Here is a 22125-nt window from a genome sequence, read left to right on the forward strand (position 1 = left end):
GACTCTATAGATGTAGATCAAGTTGTATAAACCACATACACCTTTACAACTACGTCTTTTTCGCAGTGTTTGCAAACTGCCTGGTTTTCGAGCAGCGCCCAACACGTCTACGTCGCCCTTTTCTGCTGCCGCTAAAATACTCCCTAATATTTTGCCGATTGCTTATCACCTGTGCCGTCGAAGTCGGTCTCCAGCTCATTTTATAATTAATTGACGGGCTGAGTGTCCCGAACGTGTGCAAATGGCACACGGGGGTTAATCATTTTGACCACCTGGTGTTGTTTGACGTACACCTAAGTACACGCCCGTTTTTGCATGCAGCCTCAATCAAAGTGCGGCCGCCATGGCTGGAAATAAAACCTGCGACCCGCGTGTCAGAGCCAATGACGTCAGAGCCAAGCCACCAAGTGAAGGCGCCTGATTTCACTCGAGGAGTCGAGCCTAGTAGCACCTCATATTACAATATACACTTGCCTAACCAGCTGAAGCATGTTATTACCTAGCATTTTTTTTCTGCACCAAGTTTTCAAGAATTTCCCATGGCAAATAGCACAATTCTGCGTTTTGATCTAAATGACTCATGAGGCAGTCATTACTTCTACGAGAAATCAAAATTGTTAATTGAATAATTCGCACCATTATGCTAAATAACATTTTAATTAATATAAATAACGTTTAACTAACTTCAGTTTACAGCACATATTTTAATATACGAATTGTAGCTAGTGAATTTCCAAGGCATATCGACTTCTAGAGGATTCTGAGGATGGCACTGGTTTCGAGATTTACTCCGTCAAAGTTGCGCTGATAATTCACTGTTGCTCCACTTACTTTAAGAAAATCACTGCTTCATACATTGAAGCACAACCATGACTAGAATACCAATGCAGTTACGTCGGACACTTTGAAAATTAATATCTCGAAACCGGTGGAGTCGGGAGAATTGGTTTCAAGTGGATGTGTCTTGCGAACACACACCGGCTACAATTCGTTAATTGAAAAATGTACCATAAAATAATTAATTGAACATGTAATTAGAGCAATCATGTTAATTTGTCTATTAAGTATTTTGATTTTTCGTAGAAGTAATAGCCACCTCATCGAGTAATGTAGATCAAGGACTAGAATTGTGCTAACTGCCATAGGCAATTCTTGGAAATTAACTTCAGCAAATATATATATATATATATATATATATATATATATATATATATATATATATATATATATATATATATATATATATCCTGTCTATAGCGCAAAACATATTCGCTTCGTAGTAAGACAGAGACTAGTACCAGTTTGGATATGTCTCGCTATGCACCATGAAATAGACTTTCTTCCCAATGATTACAATAATGATCAATTTTGTTTTGTAATAAATAATATTGTTATTACAATAAGAAGAGTGAGGCACTACCACGATTCCCACCGATTCTTGGCCCATCCCCAGTAGTAGGTACGAGCCGCTTTCTCGAGGCATATTATGATAATCATCATCATAATCATCATCGTCGCCTATTTAAGGCGGCTGGTAATAGATTTTAAACTTGTAAAAAAGCGCTACGGACAGGAAACAGGCAAAAAAGAAAGATTACCGTGTTTGTTGTATGCTTGGTCTTTTGCTCGTTTCGTGCATCTGTGTGCCCTTGCAAGTTCGCTTTACACGACTGCCGAACATGCCAGCTCTTCCAGTGGGCTGGCCAGTGTGCAAAGTGACTGAAACTATAGGTCATGTGCTTTGTGACTGTCCCAAGTACGTGGACGAGCGTGAAAGGTTGGACAACGACCTTACGCGTCTCGACAGCGCACTATTGTCGGAGGACATTATTTTAGGCCCTTGGCCAGATGCTCAATCGAGTTTCAAGGCCATCCAGGCATTACTGAACTTTTAAAAAATTACGGGCCTGGATTGCAGACCTTGAGCATGCCAAATTGCTTGCCATATGCTCTACATCTTCCTTCTATCGTCATCGTCACCCATCATGCACCTCTTTCTTCCCTCTTCCCCTTCCCCCAATGCTGAGTAGCTGGCTAGAGGAATATACCTCAGACCGACCTCTCAGCATTTCGTATCATTAAACTTCTCTCTCTCTCTGGCCAGTATACGATTGATTCTAGCATCCCACTTTGATGAAAGTCGATCTAGTTTTCTAGGATACTTGTAACTTTTTTTTTTTTTGCTGAATTGATAATAGTACGCTATGCCAACTCATCGAACCAGGTTCACGTGCCGCGGCGGGCATGCTTTATCGCGCTTCTCTACTGAAACCGACACTGAAATTAAAAAGTTTGCTCACGTGTAATCTATACACAGCAGCGCATGCCTAAACACGACATCTTAGAAAGCTGAACGTAGAATATAAACAGCAGTTTTTTTTTTACCTTCTGATACTGTACACACTACACACTAAGAAAAAAAAGAGTATCCCTTACTCTTTTCGAAGAGTCTGGACTCGTCACGTATACGACTCACTTTGTGGGAGACACCCGAACTCTCTTTTGGCAAAGAGTCCCGAGACTATCTGCTCAATACAAGGTGTTTGCGTGACTCCGCACACAATAGTCATGCATACTCTGTTGTAATAGTCACCTATACCCTCTCAAAAGGGTCACAAGACTAGTGCTGAGGGAGTCCGTTAACAATTCTAAATGAGTCCAACGACTCAAGATAAAGTGTCTCATGAACACTGCAAGAATGACTCACCGAACTATTCTAGATGAGTCTGATGACTCCAGCAGTGTGTCAAGTTACCCTTAGTGCGTGGTGCCGGCCTCTTGCAAATAAAGTAAGGTAACTAATCTATGTAAGTCGTTTCACTCTTGGATGGCAGTGTCGAGCCGCTTTTCAAAATGTGTCAACAACTCTTGCTGTAAGTACACACGACTACGGCTAGTTCTCAAGAAGACTACTATGAAAAGACAACATAGGATAACAAAGAATCCACAGTAAACTTGGCAAAAAGCACATGGCAGGTTAGCAAGAAAAAGTTAATATTTCATCAATCTTTGTTATTGTCTTCTGGAAAATTCAAATGTATAAGTCAGCACAGAATCACTATGAAAGCAAGACAGTTCTCTTTACCATTAAACTGGAATCAATAGCCAACTAAGCAAAACAGTCTTAAATAAATATCCAATATGTAGCCTGCAGCTGCATATGCATGACACTGCAATGCCACTCAGAACCATAATGAGACCCCAAAATATTATGTAACTCATGTAGAAGGTTAATTCACCACCGCACAAGTCTCTTATAATATGTCAAAAGATTCATAAGTTCCACCTATTTCCCTGTTCTAAAAGACTTAACTTACGACTTAACATTCTAAGCAAGTAAGCTACACATAACAAATAAGAGAGGCTGCACTTATGTATAAAGGAGACCCATATAAGGAAGTGCAATAAAAACAATATTCCAACTTAGATTACATTACCTATGCATTATGCTATGCTTGCTGAAAACAACTGGTTGGCAATTGATAATCCAGTCTAATAGTAAAAACAGCTGTCTTACCTTATGGTACTCTTGTTGGCACTTTTTCCCACACAATTTGTGCATGTTAGCGTGAGATGAAAATTGATCTGAAAAACACATTAAAAAGTTGTGCATCAATTTTATTCTGTCATACAACATGCAACAGTGTATAAAAATCTCATAACTGACAAAATTACAAAAGTAAATACAGCAACACTTATACTGATCATTTATTTATGTTGAGAAACATACTTTTGCAAGACTAAGTAAAATAGCTGACACAGACAATTTCACAGGTCGAAATAACCGCTAATACAAAACTTTCCATAATGCAAACACGTTGACAAAATAAGTAGCACAGGCAGCTGTATTTTGTTACGGCAAAGATAGCGCATGAATGATGAGGACAAGAGAGGAAGCAGAACACATAAACAAACTATACCCAGCTGCATGCACGCAGCTGTAACAATACTCATAGTGCACAAAGATCCAAAAGAAACAAAGAGGAAGATGTGAGGAAGGCTTCTTTTACTCATCACAAGTCATCCTGTAAGAGCACATTATGCACTGGCTGTAATCTATCCTCAGGACATACATGAATAAGTTACTTTAGGTGCCACATCTATAAATCACTCATACAATGTTCTTGTGATTTTCCTTATTCCAATCTTTAGCTTAGCAAGCATGACTGAGTTACGTAAAGCCTCCCTACGGCTTGGCACATATACACAAAGAAGTGTTTCTATAAACACTGGAAGTCACGGACGGATGACTGACACATACCTCTTTTATTTGTTTTGTCTTTGTCATTATGATTACCTACCAAAGTAGTCTTTTGTAGAGTGAAACACATCCAAATAACACACTGTGGGCAACCAAGTGTGAATACCTGTTCTCGATTTCTACCTTTCTCTGGTGTCCCGCTAAGGTAACAATGGTGCGAAGGATTGTCTTCCCAACGTATGCATTCCCATACAACAGGAGCAGATGATAAGCCACATTAATGGTGCATGAAATAAAGCATCTGTGCTTGACTTTCCACTGCCGTTCCAATCTGGAGTGACCTTTTTTTTTACTTTGTATACACTAGTACAGGTGCTACGTAGTCCCCTTGGCACCCAGAGCAATCCTCACACCACAGCAGGATGTCAATTTTTTTTTAAATTCTAAGCAGAACTCTCGTTATGGGGGACAATTGCGAACTTATATTTTTGCTTTGTATCTTAATTATGTTGTTGACCTTTAAATTTAGCCACTTTACTACTTTTCTGCAGACAGGCCATTGCACCAATGCTAGGTTTTGAAAACACCAGAGCAGGGTAGAAAGCAAGAACAGATATTTATAATTTGGGTGCCCTCTCTGCATTGCATGGATATGTTTCAATGCACGATAAGACTACTTGGTAGCTAAACATATAAAAGTTAAGAGAATTAAGCTCAAAGCCTACCAAATTAGTAACTGGGAACTGGGAATTTCATACGTAAATTAAATTTCCTGATTCCCAGTGATGAAACAGTTTTGAGAATATGTGCGAAGGCAACCAAGTCACTCATGCTCACAAAGGAAACAAAATAACAACAAGCAAGATTACAAGAACTTCGAACTTGCAACCCAAAGTAAGACATCTGACATGACTGATTTATGTATTTACTGAGCATAAATTACAGCTAGCGCATAATCTTCTTGAACAAGATGACAAACAATGAGTTACTGTTGCTTTCTCTCTGGGGCATTTGGCTCTTCTGAACACATGCACATTGTATGGCACAGCTGCGTGGATGTAGCTGGGCATAGTTATGAGTCAGCATCACTTTGTTATTATGGTCCTTCACTATTATTGTTATGATTTATATTTGGCAAGCAGCCTAACTATCGGGTTGATCAGCTGTATTTTAAACAAAACATACTGACAGATTTCCGTTTCTAGCTAACATAAGGAGGCGGTTACATCCTTTCAGATTTCAAGAAACAGCTGTGCAACAGAAAGTCTACAATGACCAGTACCTTTATTATTAAGTGCCATGTACTAGATCTTTCTGCAATGAATACCTCTATTACCAAAAATTGTAGTCTGAAAAACTAATTGGAAAATATTTACAAGTGACAGATACTAGAACTGCATTACAATTGCAAATTTTTTCGTAAACAATATCACAATAATTGAAGTTTTATTAATTTCAGCAAAATGGCTGACATCCTATTATTGAGGCTAGTCAGTGCTGAAGGTATTGTTAGTTTGTAGGAGTCCTCAGACTGACAGCTCTGAAATATTTATCGCCATACTTGGTGGAACATGTTTTGCTGTTGCAGATATTACTTAGCCACAAAACATTTTGTAAGCCTTATGGGACAATTCTGTGTGGAAGATAAACCTATCTGATCATGTCTTTTTGGGTTGTGTATCTCGGAACTGGTGCTAGTCTGAGTTCTTACAAACTAGACGTTATTGAGTACTGTAATTATAATGCCTGCCACTGCTATAAATTTCTGTTAGCGAAAATTGTCGCATTGTCATGAAGCAGATATGTTCAATTTTTAGCGGCAGTCACTGCTGAAACACTCAGTACAAAGCACAAAACAAGGATATGGAGTCAAAATGTAAATGTCGAACAAAGTTATAGTCAATTCCTCATTTCACAGAACTGTCTTTTTTTCTGTTAGTTTGCCAATACCAATTGCACATCCACAAACATTTTAGTATTGCACTTCTGGTAAATGCAGGAAATTTCAGTGTTTAACAGAAGCCCTTGGGAAGACAGCCCAGAGTCGCTTTAACAAAAAGACTTGCATTCAATCTGCGTTTCTATGTTGTAGGTCACTATAGCAAGGGGCATGTTTTGCTGATTGAATATTACTCGAAACAGTCTTATTATTCGTACTAGAGGTTTTGAAAGAGAGCAAATTGTAGAGTTCTTCATGCAGATTTCATATATGTCATTAGTATTTCTTTAGCTGCTTCTTGAGTTATGTCCCACACAATGGGAAAATACACTGATCTTTGCGGGCACTTTCTTGCGTACTAAATTTTCACAAAAAGCAGTGTGCTGTAGCTACCTCAGCTCTTCGTAGACTACAAAGTACCGATATCTATTCAAACAGCATGTAAAGTTACTAGAAGCATGCAAGATTAGTAGGCAGGCAGAGAGGCCTGCCTACTAATCTTGCATACTTCTCATGCTATTGTGAAAAAAAGCTATTGAATATACTTCAAAAACATTTTCTCACAATAGCATGAGAATAACCTTATGCACTTATAGTTGTCCTATACTAACGAAATTTGGCATACGTACTCTTCCAGATATGCAGAATGCTCATATCTAATTGAAATTGCAATCTGTAAAATTATTTAATGTGGCCTAATATATTCTTGCATAGTTCCAGTAATTGTACAAGCCATTTGGATAGGTATCACCACTTTGCAGTATACGAATAGCTAAATAAGATACAGCATGAAGCTATTTCTGAAAACTTTATACACAGGAAAGTGCCCCCCAAAATATTTTGCCACTGTGTAGGACATAACTAAAAAACAGCAGCTACACAAAAATAAATGACAATTCAAATCTAATAAAACACTTTATGAATGACAGTATATTCAAATCTCTAGTACAAATATATAAAAAAGTTGTTTCGAGGAGTTAATAAGTGGGTGTCAGTGTATTCTACCAAAGTGTTAGAAAATGCCTTCAGGCATACCATGGGGAGCTTTATAAATAGCACACGCACGCATCTGCCTAAAAAGCCCCATGCCCTGCTTGAATTCATTAGTCATTTTTGCATTCTGTTGTATGTCACCATTTGCATCCCTTAACATAGAGTGCACAAAACCAAAAACAGCCTATTACCGTATTTACTCGCATAATGATTGCACTCGCGTAATGATCGCACCCCTAAATTTTGTCGTTTTAATTCGATTTTTTTTATTTCCCACGTAATGATTTCACCCCGAACTTGCCGCAGCGATGTGTCACGTGCCAAATCTAGCTAATAATGATCGCGCTTACCATCTGTCGACTGCTATGCGAACGACTCTTCAAGACAAACCAAGCAGTCTGCACGCAAAAAACTTTCTTAAGCAGATGCCCCATTTCATTGCTTTCATCACTTTCCGCACTTCTACGACAAAAAAAAAGCTACAACCAAACTTTCCTTTATTATGTGTAGGCTTTATAATGGTTGTGGTCAATAAAAACAACAAAAAAAGGCGTCTTTCGATTCTTCTCATCTGCACTTGTGGGCACGCAACAAATCGCGAGCGGCAATGATAGCAGCCACGTTTACATTGATAGGTTAGAAGTGTACCCTATTCATTCGCCGACGTTTGTAACGCAGCTAAGATATTCACCCACCCTTAGCGGAAACGTGCCACGTTAGGATAGTGGTGAAGACAAATGCCGCAGTTTCCGCAGCATGTGTTCCTATGTCACTGGCAGCTAAGTGCGCCCATCTGTTTCTGTCCCCTCAAAGTGGGCATGGCTATGTTATTGCCGCAAACTTGCAAATATTATTCATTACTAATATGGAAGAAACTGTTTGAATGCACTGTAATGTACTCACGAGAAGAAAAATGCATTCGGCGCGTTCGGCTTGCTCTGCCGGCCACCATTTTTTTTCGTGTCCTGCACTACATACAGCAGCAGCCGCCTATTTGTTGACCTGTTGTCATCCCGTAGTAAATGCCAGATAATATATTTTTTTCTTTTTGCGGGAAAATTAACCAGTGTAATGACCGCACCCCTGAATTTGAGTCAATTTTTTTTGCAAAAAAGTGTGATCATTATGCGAGTAAATAGGGTAACACACGGAATTTTTAGCCTGTAAAGGGGTTGTATACAAATGGGGCAGCCCACTCTAGTGTGACAATAAACAAATATTTGTACTCACAATATTGAAACCAGTCATAACATATATCCTCACAAATTTGGAAATGAATAACCAAAGAACCTTGCTGATTGTCTCATTAGTGTCCTAAACAAGATCTTTTGATGTTTATAATTTCTAGTTTAATTCACTTTCTCTAGTAAATGGACTTTGACCTAGACTACTCAGAGTAGGAGACTAACCCTGACCTGGAAGCCAATATTTAAATCTGAAATAAAGACATTCATCCCACGACCACGTCACTGCTATGTCATCAGAAGCGTGCATCCATGGACTGTAAAATAATTTTTACATGATCTGTACTGTTACTCTTGCACTAATAAATTAGGAAATGCACTTGCTATTTAAAGCACTGCTGTAAACCTTTGTGTTTGAGAAATGAAATACTCAAAAGTGTAACACAACCAATGTGTGCATATAACCTACGATGCCTTTGACATTCGTCAGTGTGACAAATGGGCACCGAGAAATGCAAAGGGCATCATAGCTTTCTTGTTTGAAACCTTGTGTGCGAGTATATTACTGGTATCTTTGCAGTGAAAGGAAGTCACATTATTATCAGACTTATGAGGGGAACTTATGTTTCTCTAGTTTAATATTTTCTTTTTTGTGCTCCTATATTCTTGACTTTTCCAAGAATAATGGGTGTTTGAAATAAGTACTCTATATTGCTCTTAAATTTTTCCTGCACAAGAGCTCACGTTAGGTTACATTTCTTGAACACTTTGCAGTGCTGTAGATAATCAAAAGAAAGAAAAAAATGCTGTAAGTTTGCATTTTAGCCTTCTGTATAACAAGTATGAATCTATCAATTACATACACAAGTACAAAAGAACTACGAAAAACTGGGCATAAAGACATACATTATAGTAATAGCAGGAATCGATGGTGAGAATTCTAATAGAAAGGAACCATTAAAAACTAGGCACTAAAGACACATATTAATTATAATAACACAAGTATTTGCTAAGAATTTGAAGAGACAAATAGAATGTCTCTTCAAATCACTCCACCCTAACATTCATCCATGGTTTGATGAGTGATCACAGTTGGTGATGCTGTTTGGATAAGTTGCAGCTGAGGTGCAGCTGTGAAATAGGTGGAACATGTAGAGAGGTCACCAAAGGTTGCACGCTGGTCGCACAGCAGGTTGCCTTGATCTCCGGACTCACTCGACACTCATGTGTTGAGCCTGGTTATACGCCGTTTGCAAGAGGCCTGGCCCGTGTGTGGTACGGCTTTGGTAAAATTTCGAGGCAACCTGAAAAACACAGATCGATATCTATAAGCACCACAATATTCTTCACCATAGGGCAAACCTGAAGTTTACCATGGGCACATAGCAGATAATGAAAACAGACACAAGCCACCAGACTTCAGGTATAAAGATGTGCAAAAGTGTAAATGAGTGTTAAGAGCTGTTTATAGGATGGAATGTTTCATTTTGTCTTTTGTAGATGAATAATAGTATCTTAACATAAAGTCAAGTGTACTTGGCCCTCCCTAAAAAAATTTAAATTATGGGGTTTTACTTGCTAAAACCACTTTCTTATCATGAGGCACGCTGTAGTGGAGGACTTCGGAAAGTTCGACCACCTGGGGTTCTTTAATGTGCACCTAAATCTAAGTACACGGATGTTTTCGCATTTCGCCCCTCTCGAAATGCGGCCGCCGTGGCCGGGGTTCAATCCTGCGACCTCGTGCTCAGCAGCCCAACACCATAGCCACTGAGCAACCACGGAGGGCATGGCCCTCCCTATTTGTGTAAGTAGGCAATTCCATGCGAGCTGTACCGACCTGGCACACGAACACTTGAAATTTTTTTTGAAGAACTGGAGGCCCTTCAATATAGCGCAAATGTTAATTTCAAAAAATACTTAACTTAAAAAGTTTTTTTTACTGGCGCAAGCACTAAGTGAGATTTTGTGTAATGCACCAATCTATGCATCATAAAAGGCATAGCAGAAAAATTGGTTCCTTCATTAAAGGGGCCAAATTTTTCGGGACTATAAAAAGAGGCCTTACACCAAAAATTGAACTGCTTATTAGCCACTGCTCAGTTTACTATGGGTCATTAAACATGGACAAAATGGCCAATTAACATTATTTTCATGAATCTGGCTTACAGCAAAAGCTGCAAATTTATGTAATCCACATATTTAGGAGTTGTGCTGCATGCAAAAACTGATTTCAGGAACATAAATTATACAGCAGTGCACAGAGATGCGGATGAACTAGCAAAAAAAAGTCAGTTTTGGTGTGTTTATCGGCATACTTACTATTGAGGCAGTCCTAGTAAATTTATGCCCAATACCATGTATGAGTGTACACCGTATTCTTTTTAGATTGCTAAAGCTTTATCAAAGCAGTTTTTTGTTAAGCAAGAAAAAAAATGTACAAGTGGTCTCCTACTGGTTTCAAAATTTGCAGCGCGTTTCGTCTAATCCACAGAGCCTTTTGGCGGCTAAGGCAAACTGCATGGACTTGAGCATTCCTGCACCGATAGCAGGGAGTCTAAACTGCTTTGAAGTTAACTCTTTCATTGCTGAGTGGCTACAAGCCACTTCACTCAAAAAGTTGCCACTTAATCACATGTATTTACATTAATCTTTCTGTTGGCTTCCAGCCTGCTTGGCATCATCACGAAGGCTGCCAACTCCCTAGTGGATGTAGTCAGGACATGGTGGTGGCAGGACGCAGCGGCAGGAGCCGCCAAAGGCTTCAAACTCCCTAGTGGACGTAGTCAGGACACAGTGGTGGTAGGATGCAGGGGCGGGAGCCACCAGAGTGTACCTGCAGCAAATTTGCACAAATGCTCTTAGTCCTACCATGTCACAATTTACAAGAAAAATTAAGCAGTCTGTGGAACATGGATACCAATACAAATAAATGTAAACAGTTAGGTCCCACAACACAACTAGAACATTGACAAAGAAGAAATGGTACTTATGCTTATGAAAATCCAAGCAATGAAAAAAAGAGAATGTGCATCCGATTTGTGCACGGAAGCTCAGTGGAAACCTGAGCTCATACCATCAAGTGATCTGCTAGTCAACTGCAAGCCTCTTAAAATGTCATTGTATATTTTTTACACACACTATGTTAAGCTGCATTAAAACAAGTTCAGCATCTCTAAATATAAGTAATCACGAAGCAATTCAATTAATGAATTCCAGTGGTCGATAATGCAACAAAGTGCACGCTCTGATGAAGCTGGCCAAACTGGGTAGTGACAAATAACAGCGTGGTTCTCTACATCTTGTTTTTCTGGCTTTCGCTGTAGCATTAAAATACACAAGAAATATCACATTCCTGACATTTAACCCTGCCAATTTTTATTCCATAATGCATAATACTTCAGCAAGAGCAATAATGCTGTCTTTTAATCATAAATAGTGATAGAACAAGAAATTTTACTGGAGCTAATGTTTTGACAAGAAAACTTATCTCCTTCTCTTTGTCGAAACATTGGCTCCAGCGATGCTCCTTGTTCTACGGCTCTTCATCATTTCAAGTCTCTGTCTTCCTGTGTACCTCTGTACTTTCAATGTTGTATCAATGAAATTGTAATAACGGAGAATTAGTAAATGTAGCTGATGAAGAACTTGGGCTTGTTGGTAGACAATGACAGAGTAACGGCGCAACATAGAGATACGGACAAAGGAGGCTCATGTGTGCCGTCTCCTCCAGCTATGTCTCTCCTTTGGACAATTACTCTATCTCGATGTAAAAGTGCTGAAATGAATAAAGGCCAGGAAAGTGGACACAAAAATTACAACAAATAGCATCTTATGCTAATGAGATATGCGAAAGTCCCTGCTACGATCTGTCTCACCAATAACGTGCTGGATAAGATGGCGTCTTCTTCTGGATGTTGGCATTTCTTGAATACCTAAAATAAAGTACATTTCAAAATTACAAAAATACACAGAACAGCCGTAGCAGAGGAGATAATGCATTGTTTAGTAAAAGAAAGTAAACTAATCTCTGATGCAGTGCAGACGAAATTTCCTTTATTAAATTAGCAGAATAATACATCACACTTCATTTCATTTATTGCTGTGAGCGTTTCTTGGTACAACAAAGAAAGGTATTTCTGCATGAAAACAGTAAAATAATCATAGCCTTCTACTTTTACAAAATACGCGACAGCGACTAAGCCAACTACAGCAGTATATACTTAAAATTGTTATATGCACATTACAATAGCCAAGACAGGAGAAACTTGGGTTTATATGTAGCTCACCAAGAGGTACCACCTTGGAATTGATTCACTTCTGCTTGCCAAATATCTGCACTAACATAAGACTACAAATAAAAAGACCCTCGTTTTCATAAAATACCGGACTCAAAATAGAAAATCCAGTAGGAATACCACAAATTCTGGGCATAACACAGCCAGGTTTTGTGCGCCTAGTAGGATTTACTATATAAAGGTTGCAGCAAATTTATGCTTTTAAATATTTACCACCATGAAAATAAAGATTACATAAAAAATAATAACATTATACATCGGCTTAGATTGTCAGCTAACGTGTTTTGTGTTTTCTACTTACAGCCAAATGCACATAAAATTTGTTCTGTTTCAGCGCTTTTAAAGCGCTGTGTCTGTTCGCTTGTGCATGCAGCCGCTTTACCGCTCTTAAGATATCTGTGCTGCCACATCGCCTGACACTGCCATACAGCGTTGTAGCGCTTTTATTATTCGCGGTAATATACCTAAAGCGCTAGTAAATCTTCAGAATACACAAGCTGTCTTTTCGACTACCTGTCTTCGCCAGCGAAAGTTACACTGGTACTAGTATTGTATCTACACTTCAAGTTACGCAGGACAGTACTTGATATTCTACGGATCTTTCGATGCGACAGGCCACTCGTCACCGGAGTCGTTAAGAACGGTGTTTCTCCTGGCAGTACAGCTTTGCAATAATTTCAGATGCTCTCCTGAGGCTTCCGTCTGCCAGTAGTATTTTCGCATACATACGCGCACGCATGCCCAAGAAACGTCTGTGAACTGCCAAGAGAAACGTGGCGCAAAATGTAGCCATACCGGAAGGACCGAGTCCGCGCCGTTTGTAAACTCGGAACAAAAGCTGATATGCTTACCTGAGACGTTAAGAGAAATATGGCACAGGTCACAGGTCCCCGCTGGTAGTGGTTCGTATGCATCTGGTCGTCTCTGTCCGTTGCGATCTCCCATATCACAATGAAAGATGCAGTGCAAACCGCAGCACTTCGGACGCTTCCGGCGAGCGCACTTGCTCGATGTCGGCAAAGACGAAATCGGCGAAACGCTGCTGCTGGCGGCGGTCCCCTCGTCGCAATCACACAGCACGGACAGAAGCTCCCACCGTAACTTGTCGCAACGCTTGGTTGCAGTCGTCCCTAGCGCAGCGATTTCAGAACCACTCAACGACAATGTATACTCGTGCGTGATGCAGCACAACTTTAAAATGGCGTCATGCTATTGACGGCTTCGGCTTTGGATCATTTTGTAGCTGCACAACTGAGCAGAACAGTTGCGCTAGTTTCGGTTTTGTTTACTCGCGTTGAAATAAAAACTGTTTTGCTCACTGATAATTTTACGTCACTTAAGTAATGTTCACGAATGAAACAGCCATGAATTTAATACGCGTGTTGAAATACCCGCTACGTTCACTTGGCAGAAGCAAAATTTGCTCGTCCGAGCGTGGTTGCGTTTGAAATATCTATCGGTGGGCTGTCGGAGCATGCTCGAAGTGTGAAGACGCGGCGTAATTGTCCTTAATTTTCTTAGATATAACGGTGCGGCTGCCCTTGATTTCCGTCTAGTGCAGTTTGCTCTGATGTGAGGTAGAACTACAAAGCCGCCCATGTTGCTGAATGATCTAGTGCACCTGAAGCTGCCAGAACTCCGGCATTTCCTCCACAAGTTCTTGCGACTGCGTGCCGCGATCACCAAATGCGAGCGTAGTCATTTGGCGGAGATTTAGCAGCACATTTTCTAGAACTATCGTTCACCGCTCTCTCACGACATGGAGAAGCAGTGTGGTTGGTCCTTGGTAAAAATTTCTATTTATTGCGAATTTTGCGATAGCAATTATATGGACACAACCGTCAAAATATATCTGTCGGTGTTATCGTGAGCTTTCGTATAAAGTCAAGTGCGATAAGATCCTATCCCGCGCCGTTGGCTGTGCGCGTTAAAGGAAGTGTTCGAGGCTGAGCCGGGCTCGATGGGCGCCCCAAGTATCTATAGGAGGTCACGTGATAAAACGCGCGCAAGCCTGGAGAGGGATGCGGGATGCGCTAGTTTAGCGCGCTTCTCCTCCTCTAGCCGTTGCTCTAGCCCGGTCTTGCGCCACCCTCGCTCTGTCTTGGTGATAATTTCCGATGGACGCAAAGCTGGGGGGGAGGGGGGGGGGCGCTCAGATAACGCAATTTTGCGGAGACGCTTTGACGGAAGAGGCAGCAGAAGCGTTCTGTCCGCTCTGTTCGCGCCCTTCGTCAAGCCAACGCTGTGACAGCGAGTGTTTGCCGTCATTGAGTGAGATCTGTTGTATGCACGTACGCGCGTGACCCAGTGCTTCCTAATTTAAGGAGTAAGCGAATGTTTACTGCAGTTTATTCAGCCGATGAAACAACGAACATTGGTTCCAGCAGTAGTTCGTGCAGTGGTTCAGGCAGCATTGGGGCGAAACTGCCGTATTTTTGTTTTTATATTTCTAGGGGGTTCCAAAGCAGTGTTGCGTACGTTAATATTTGTTTGTGGCCGCGGAACGCAACGCACAGTAGCCCAGTGGCTTTGGTGTTGCGCTGCTGAGCTCGAGGTGACGGGTCCAATCACAACCGCGGCAGTCGCATTCCAACGGGGGCAGAATGCGAAAACGCGCGTATACCGTGCATTCCGTACACGTTAAATAACCCGAGCTGCTGAAAATAAATCTGCAGCTTTCCATTACCGTGCGCCTCATAACAAGATATTGATTTTGGAACCTAAACCTTCGAAATTTAGTTTAAGTCGCGGGATTACATTTACAATCGACACTGTTGACTGCACCTACTGAACTTATCTCTTTGCTGTGCTCTCTTTAGTAGCCAATACTTTTTTTTAGATTTACTTATGGTCAGAACCAGTGTGACAAATCCAAGTCTTCCTTATCATAGGAATCCAGCTATGGCTTAAGCGTGTGAGGTATCAACAAACATGGTCAAGAAAAATCAATATATAGAGTTCGAAGTAATTGCAGAACATGACAAGGATGAAAGAATGATACACGGCGGCATTACAACCAGGACAGGAACCCGAGGGCCTGCCTAAAACAGAAGAGTTTATCTGGTATTTCTTCTCCTGCATTAAATCTTTCTCTCGCCAGACTCATCTCGAATATCAGAGGAATGGCGATCTTCCATGACTCTTAGCGTGCTATTGAGAGTCAAACGACCCATGCGGGAATGTTGACTCTTCTTTTTGACTCTACTCGCGCAAAAGTGGGTCTTCGGAAGAAAAAAGAGAGTCAAGTTGCTGTGACTCACTTTTTACTCTCTTTTTTCTTAGAGTGTATATTGTGTCGATCACGAAGCAGTTCGGAGAAGTTTACGCTAAGCAAGTTTTCTCAGCAACATAACGTGCTCAGTGTTGTCCAATGACCACGCAGAGCTGCGCTCTGCTCCTTTGCGAGCACATTCCAATTGCTGGCTTGTCCTGCTCCAGCGAAACAGTGACGAGCGAGACGAGCGGAGAAACGCCCAAACCTATTTGACTCGCGGAGGCGTGGTCGCCGTCGTCACGGGCATCGTCACTCGACGCCACATCCTTTAGCGTTGCTTTTAATTTGGGTCAGAGAATGAGAGGTCCGGAGTGCCGCAAACAAATAAACTTTTCTGCTGCCGTGTGAACATTAGAGAGAGCTTGCATTAATGACCCGTTCTTCTGAGTGTGTGCTGACTCCTAGATCCTTCAATGCTGGATCAATCATTCACTGCCGCCGGCACTTTCAAATTTAGAAGTTAGTCAGGCTGTACTACGCTTTCGTGAATAGGAAAGTCAATTACAATATTGGAATTTTGGTGCTTCACACGGAAGACGCACCTATTTCCAATACAACGAGCAATGCTTTTGAAGTTACTTCACAGTGACTTTGAAAACCCCAGTGACTCTTGTCTTCATGCTGCTGAGTTTCTTAACTTCTCTGTTTTTGTTTATTCGTGTAATTACGGCGTCCGCTTCACCATACTTGCACGTTTTTACTTCAGGTTTATTAACTGCGACAGTATGTGAATTTCGGGTACCAAAGGGCCCACTATCTCGAAATTGTTGCTGAACACTAAAAGAAGGACACTAGAATAGGCCGAAAAAAATATATTTATATTAAAATCTACATGACGTATTAGGTGTCATACCCAGTGGTAAATATATGCCCATCATGAGTAGTGAAGTCCGCGCATAACCTATGAAAATGGGCTAGTCGTGCTGGAATATTAGTTTGATCGCAAAGTACAGAAAATGCCCCTAAAGCGAAAAGTATTCCTTGCACTAAATTAACACTTAAAAAGTCAAACCAAAAGCACTCAAAGTGTCACTGACATAAGAAAGTCGTCATGGCATTACATAGCGATAAATAGTACGACACATGAACCATACAGCACTACCTAAAAAATAAAAGTTAGGTCAGTCTCCCCAAACAGCTTGTCAAATAATGTCGGAAAAACTTAACCATCCGTAATATTATCAGATTCGCTCCTTAGGACATATATGAGCCTATGGTACAGTACGGCACTCTTTGTCATTCACAGTCTACGGGAAACTAGGCGCAGGATTTCCCTCCGATCAATTAATTCGGACGTGCTTCATCCTGAGGATATTTCAGGAATTTGGTTGAGTAAAATTAGCCCTACCTTCTATAAACGCATTTCTTTATCTCATTCGTTCAGTCCTGTTTAAAGTTGGGTAGTTGTTCATTGTACAAGTTGTGTGTACGTATCATGTTATCCTTTCTGTTTATTCGCCACTCTTCACTGCGACAAAATGCTGCGTTATATACGATAACGTACGCACTCAATGTATTCACGTTGGGGACCTTTCCTGCACATTTGAATCCGTGCGCTATGTCCTGGCACTGTGAACGACAGTACGTTCGGAAAGGACGTCTCGCGTGCTCTGCGTTGAACGAAGCTCGCCGGTCATGGGCGGCGCCCGACGGCACTCTTTTGTTCGGCGTTTGACAAATGACCGCCGAAGAGCGCGTGGGTCACTTCCGTCGAAATGACGGAAACGGTTCACGCCTTCGGCGGCCATTTGTTCACTCAGCGTATCAGGATGAAGGCACAGCCCATCCCATTACCAGCGATGGTGTCAAACGTTGCGATGACCGTTGAAATCGAATGGTTGGCATCCTGTCGGAATTCGCGTGAACTTTCCGTCGGTCACGATAACAGCTGTCGCGTGTCACAGGGAGGCCAGAATGCTGCGCAAAGGTCGTCGTCACGAGCTCACATGCCACACTGTTTCTGTTCATTTCCTGTACTACTCTGCCTTTAGGTTTTCTCCCTTTCATCTGAATAATGACGCCCGTAGCTAAAAGGCTCATCCGCCGACATGGCCCTTAGTGACGGCACTGACTAACAATTCCACGACAAGCTCTAGTGCACGTACTTCAATTCTTAAGGAAGAGGATGAGAGGACAGGCGGTGCGGCAGCTTAATGGATATTATCATCATTAGTAATAGCATCGCATGAGTCACGCAGTAGGCATGGCTTCATCTGTGATCGCCGAAAGCTATGTCCACTTTTATTTCTTTTTTCGTTGATATTTCCGCATTTCAATTAGGTATCACAGTTTTCTTACCCAATGTTTTCAGTGGCTTGTTTGTCTGCTGGTTCCTTGCGGTTGTCTCGACCAATAAATAGAGCCGCTCACCTCCTCCTCTTCTCGTTCACAAGGAAACTAAGCATATAGAAATTAATGCGCCCCTTTTGTGATACTGTTGGCATCACTGGTTACTTAGTGTTCCAGGTGTACTATCCGTGTGCAATGAAATTGGCCCGAAAAAATTTATTGTCGTGGGTATTTGGACAGCAGACATATTCAAAGAAGCACAAACAATGGAACTACATAACTGGAGAAAACAATTCATCAGCCCTTCCACTCTGTGAAGAAGGACTAGCAATGAAACTGTGGTGCCTTTTACATCAATGACTGTGGAGTGATTTATTATTTTATGAAGTATATATAGTGATGTCTGCAAATACTGCCGCACGGCAAACGGGAATTCCACAATATCTACAACTTCACTGTGAACTACGTAATTATACAGAGTAGATGAAACTAGGCGCAATGCTATGGTTGTCGGAGCGGCTAACTGTCATACCACTTGTTTCGGGATAGTTTTGATAAAACAAGAGTTAGAGGCGTTTTCTGCAACCATACTCTTCCTTAAACGGCGATGTATTGACAGCAGACGGAAATTCTGCAACATTTTCAACTTCACTGTCAACTGATTATGAGAAGTAATGAAACTCGACGTATTCATAGAGTCGTCTTAGAGGCCAATTTCAGTATAATTTTTACCCAAGATATACCAAATCAGACTGAGAGAGAGAGAGCATTTGCGAGAAACTGGGGCGGAAATTTTTTTCGTGTCGACGCGACTTATGTTGGTGTGATACAGGTTCGTAGAAGAGTGGCACGTATGTACGCAATGCCCTCTACTAAGGGATGCAACATTGTCCGATGGTTTGTTGGGAACGCTGTAACCAACCTTAAACCATAAAACATGAGAGGGGGGGGGGGTTGTGGGTAGAGGTGGTTCTGAATCATGCTTAACGCGTGACGCCGGCTTGGCTGCTTTAGGTTTTGCGCTTGCTCCTCTGATAATTACACGTGCACTTACTTACCTCGCTTGTGAGAACGAGGTCGTGGGCTTGTTTCCCGGCCGAGGTGGTGGCGACCTTTTGCGTACGGAAGGTATGGACACCCGTAGACTAAAAACCGCAGGTAGTCCCGAATTATTCCGCAGCCCTCAATCGTGGTCTCGCTCAGAATCTCTGTGTTAAGATTCGGACAATCTTGTCTGAATGTGTACTCAAACGCGCGCCGCACGCAGCCATTACGACGGCGCCTCTAGATGGAGCAGTGCGTCCACTGGGAAGCGCTATGGAGCAGAGCCCCGGATTCATACACACCTCATACATGACGGGCTTAGGCGTTGGCGATACGGTGGAACGCTGCACGTTCGAATTCTTCGTGAGATGGGTTCTGCCAAAATTTTGTCTATATTTTGAGATCGCTGTTGGCACTCTAAGCAGGCTCTGCAGAGCCCATGCCACGCGCTTGGGAGTTCCCTTTCATAAAGGACCACCCTCTACTTACGTATCTATGTGTGTTTGTACTTGACCATATTCTCACCTACCTGTGTCTCTGGGTTGTCAGTGGTTGAATGGCTACCGCATCGGGCTGCTGGGATCAGGTTACAGCGCTCCCAACAAACCATCGAACAAAGTTGGATCCCTTAGTAGATGGCATTGCGTACATACGTGCCACTTTTCAACGATCCTGTATCACGCCGACATAGGTCGCTGTAGTAGGGGGACTGGGTAGGTACCGCTGTTCGAAGAAACTATCTCACGCCGACTTGGAATGCTGGGGATGTGCCATTTGGTCTGTGCTCGCCTCTAATAAACCTTTTCAGAGAACGCCTGACGTCAACTTGGATAAGTATGCATGTATCACTGAGAATGCACCGTTCTACAATAGCGAAAAAGATCCTTTCAATTTCCCGATGCTCAACAGTAGCCAACCCCCCTCACGAGGGTTCCTCAAGGACAGCAATGCGACGCATTTGCAGGCTATGCCACAAATGCACTGTGTATGTGTGCCGCTTTTCAATGAAACCCTTTCATGCTAACGCTTTATCGAGCTGCGGCATGAATGCACAGGTTATGCGCCGCTTTTCAATGAACCTGTCGCCAACTTGGGTCACGGAGTATGTCCCAAGTAGTGTGCGGCAAGCGAGGGAACATTTCTCTCAGCGTCCGCAGGCACTGACGCGTCACGCTTCTCGTCTCGGAGGCTGCGCACAGGGTTCGCGGTGTCGGCGCTATGTGGCGCCTAGGGCAGTGCTTAGGGAAGCGCGAAAGAGCAGCCTCACTGCATTACACGCCTCATGCATAGTTCGTTTTGATGGTGGCGCTACATTGTTCCGCTATGCTGATTCAATTCTAACACATTACCGTCAGCAGACATCGCAAGATAGGTTCTTCATAAGTTCTTCTTATATTCGATACAACAGTAGGGCACCTTGCGAGTAAGCAATGTGCGGAACAATAAACATCCGTTCTTGTTTTACACTCTGTCCCCTGTTCACGCCCCTATTTTAGCCACCGCTGTCTGGCGTCAAATGGAGCATCTTGCCAGAGTTTTCTCGCAGCGTGACTGTAGCGCTAGCCAAGACTGCTTAGGCGAGCCACGTCCACTGTTCGCCTCTCGGTTTGTTTGTGAAGCGTCATTGAAGCCCCTGTGCGCCAGCTCGCACATTCATAACCGCAATCGTATTTTCTAAGTTCCGGTCACCCTGTTTCCGAAATCCCACCTCAAGTGCACTAGCATTTGTTAACAACGCACGCACGAAGATGCGGTGCGGAGGGTTGAAGTTTGAGTTATCTAACATCGCTCGCCACCAATTTCCCGGGAGGATCGCCAGGAGCCGCTAGATGAAGCCCGTGCCAGGCAGCGCCGCTCCCCCTTTCCCAACTTTTTATTGCGGCAATCGTCGCAGCATGAATGACACTTGGGAAAGAAACCCTCATTCCGGTTCTGGTTTTACCCCTAACACCTTGCTGTGTCAACGTTTAGCTGCTTGCAGTACCTAAGTTCCCTTCCATGGTCTGTTATCTCAGCCTCCCCTTCACTACTCTCTCGCACTCTTCACCGCTACTCGGATGTCCTTCATATTTTCGGCCCATTCGCCTGCCTCTTCGCACGTGGCAGTCTCCGAGACGTAGGCGAGTCAGAATCGAAGCGAGGAATAACAAAACAAAATAACGAAAGTAGCTAAAAGGACTGATGCAAATAGAAATAGAAGGTCATATCAGATGAGAGCTATTGATTTTCGTAAAGTAGATTACTCCACGATGTTTCCCTTCGCATTTTCTTGTTTTTACTTTACAGGTCTTTTTTCCTTTTCATCCTCTCGTTTATGTGTCCGTTCTTTCTTTCCTGGAGTCTGTATCCTTTTGCTCCTTCATTGACTTTCTGACGCCCTCCTGCGCTGTCATCTCGCCTTCTTGGCACTTTTTTTTTTTGTTGGAATGTTTCTTCACTCCCTCGCTTAACACCATGCCTCATAAATAAAATATAGACAAGTGACAGGGACGAAAGGAAGAGACATTCATCGGAGTTTCCTTCTCGATCTGCGTCTGGTTGTTGCTCAGCTTGTTTACCGTCTCCAGCTTTCTCCGTCGTCCACCGCCATGGCTCACTGGCCACGGTGCTTTGCCACACAAGTCGACACGACACGTGGTCCTAGAGATGGCTTTTAGTTTACCATCACAAAATGTTTCACAGAATTCGACGTGGATCCGCTTTGCCAACTATAACGCTGGAATTCGTTAATCGCAATATGGGCCATAATGTAATAAGTTAGAACTTCACTAGTTATTTTTAATTAGTCGATTATGCACTTAATTTTTCTTTCTGCAAGTAATGTCCCCCTCTTCGAGTAGACCAGCTGATGAACAAGAATCGTGCTACCTGCCACAGGCAACCCTAAAAAACTGAAAGGTGTT

General features: G+C 42.2%; 1 protein-coding gene and 1 long non-coding RNA gene across 5 annotated transcripts in view; both read right to left on the bottom strand.

Moving 5' to 3' along the window:
- The window catches only part of LOC135902081 (uncharacterized), a 651905-nt gene that overhangs the window by 428428 nt on the left and 201352 nt on the right, over nucleotides 1-22125 (bottom strand). The gene's annotated exons all lie outside the window — the stretch shown is intronic.
- On the bottom strand, nucleotides 7043-13795 carry LOC135902031 (uncharacterized). Its single transcript, XR_010564369.2, has 4 exons — nucleotides 13467-13795; nucleotides 12196-12252; nucleotides 10963-11153; nucleotides 7043-9621 (listed from the first exon to the last, which is right to left on the bottom strand). It is a non-coding gene; the product is annotated as an uncharacterized lncRNA (long non-coding RNA).

Source organism: Dermacentor albipictus, chromosome 4, assembly GCF_038994185.2.
Source record: "Dermacentor albipictus isolate Rhodes 1998 colony chromosome 4, USDA_Dalb.pri_finalv2, whole genome shotgun sequence".
NCBI lineage: Eukaryota > Metazoa > Arthropoda > Arachnida > Ixodida > Ixodidae > Dermacentor > Dermacentor albipictus.